The sequence below is a fragment of the Cucurbita pepo genome, chromosome LG04, assembly GCF_002806865.2.
Source record: "Cucurbita pepo subsp. pepo cultivar mu-cu-16 chromosome LG04, ASM280686v2, whole genome shotgun sequence".
Taxonomy (NCBI): domain Eukaryota; kingdom Viridiplantae; phylum Streptophyta; class Magnoliopsida; order Cucurbitales; family Cucurbitaceae; genus Cucurbita; species Cucurbita pepo.
In genome coordinates this window covers 4,259,525-4,261,684 of record NC_036641.1, presented here as the reverse complement: position 1 = coordinate 4,261,684, position 2,160 = coordinate 4,259,525, and the positions used below count along the sequence as shown (strand labels likewise).

The following is a 2,160-nucleotide window of genomic DNA, read 5'->3' as shown; positions in this document are numbered from 1 at the left end:
AATCACCCGACCTTTTATATTAAGTCCCAAAAATTATTAATTGCTTCGATGATATTATCAGAAAATAGAATAAATGTTGATCAACTATTTGACACAAAAGATGATCATCGCATGACGCACAAGCCAAGAATCGAACCCGAGTCTATATATCGCGGTAGGGTACTATTCTACCACTAGGCCGACATTTTATCTTAAGTCCCAAAAGTACTTATTTGTTTTGGTGCTTCAAGCAATCACGACCTTTTATATTAAGTCCCAAAGTCCCAAAAGTTCTTATGTCCTTCGATATGTTGATTAACTATTCGACACAAAGATCATAATCGCATTGATGCACCAGCAGGGAATCGAACCCAGGTCTGTACCGTGGCAGGGTACTATTCTACGACTAAACCACTGATGCTTCTCTAAGTCAATATAGGTGTTGCTGCAATTACCCGACCTTTTATATTAAGTCTCAAAAGTTCTTATTTGCTTTGATGATATTATCATAAAATATAATAAATGTTGATTAAATGATCAACACAGAGATCATCATCGCATTGATGCACCAGCCGGGAATCAAACCCGGGTCTATACAGTGGCAGGGTACTATTCTACATTAGACCACTAGTACTTCTCCAAGCAATATAGGTGTCGCAGCAATCACCCGACCTTTTATATTTAGTCCCAAAAGTTCTTATTTGCTTCGATGATATTATCAGAAAATAGAATAAATATTGATTAATTATTCAACATAGAGGTCATCATCACATGATGCACTAGCGGGGTATTGAACCCGGGTCTGTACTGTGGTAGGGTACTATTCTACCACTAGACCACTAGTGTTTTTCCAAGCAATATAGATGTCGCAGCAATCACCCGACCTTTTATATGATGATATTATCAGAAAATAGAATAAATATTGATTAACTATTCAACACAGAGATCATCATCGCATGATGCACTAGCCGAGAATCGAAACTGGGTCTGTACCGTGGCAGGGTACTATTCTACCACTAAACCACTGGTGCTTCTCCAAGCCAATATAGGTGTCGCTGCAATCACCCAACCTTTTATATTAAGTCCCAAAAATTCTTATTTGCTTCGATGATATTATCATAAAATAGAATAAATGTTGATTAACTATTCGACACAAAGATCATCATCGCATTGATGCACCAATCGGGAATGGAACCACGGTCCACTAGACCACTGGTGCTTCTCCGATCCAATATAGGTGTCGCAGCAATCACCCGACCTTTTATATTAAGATTAAGTCCCAAAAATTATTATTTGCTTCGATATCGACACAAAGATCATCATGCATGATGCACCAGCCGGGAATCGAACCCGAGTCTATACCGTGGCAGGGTACTATTCTACCACTAGACCATTGGTGCTTTTCCAAGCCAATATAGGTGTTGCTGCAATCACCCGACCTTTTATATTAAGTCCCAAAAGTTCTTATTTGCTTCGATGATATTATCATAAAATATAATAAATGTTGATTAACTATTCGACACAGAGATCATCATCACATGATGCACCAGCTGGGAATCGAACCCGAGTCTGTACCGTGGCAGAGTACTATTCTTCTCCAATCCAATACAGGTGTCGCAGCAATCACCCGACCTTTTATATTAAGTCCCAAAAATTATTATTTGCTTCGGTGATATTATCATAAAATAGAATAAATGTTGATTAACTATTCGACACATAGATCATCATCGCATTGATGCACCAGCCGGAATCAAACTCGGGGCTATACCGTGGCAGGGTACTAATCTAGTACTAGACCACTAGTACTTCTCCAAGCAATATAGGTGTTGCAGCAATCACCCGATCTTTTATATTTAGTCCCAAAAGTTCTTATTTGCTTCGATGATATTATCAAAAAATAAAATAAATGTTGATTAATTATTCAACACAGAGATCATCATCGCATAATGCACCAGCCGAGAATCGAACCTGGATCTGTATTATAGTAGGGTACTATTCTACCACTAGACCATTTGTGCTTTTCCAAGCAATACAGGTGTCGCAGCAATCATCCGACCTTTTATATGATGATATTATCATAAAATAAAATAAATATTAATTAACTATTCGACATAGAGATCATTATCGCATGATGCACCAGCCCAGCCGAGAATCGAACCCAGGTTTGTACCGTGGCAGGGT

General features: G+C 38.3%; 2 non-coding genes across 2 annotated transcripts; both read right to left on the bottom strand.

Moving 5' to 3' along the window:
- Nucleotides 1–329: 329 nt before the first annotated feature.
- On the bottom strand, nucleotides 330–400 carry TRNAG-GCC. The gene has a single exon. It is a non-coding gene; the product is annotated as a tRNA-Gly (tRNA).
- A 908-nt stretch (nucleotides 401–1,308) lies between these two features.
- TRNAG-GCC lies at nucleotides 1,309–1,379 on the bottom strand. Its single transcript has one exon. It is a non-coding gene; the product is annotated as a tRNA-Gly (tRNA).
- Between the last annotated feature and the right edge of the window lie 781 nt (nucleotides 1,380–2,160).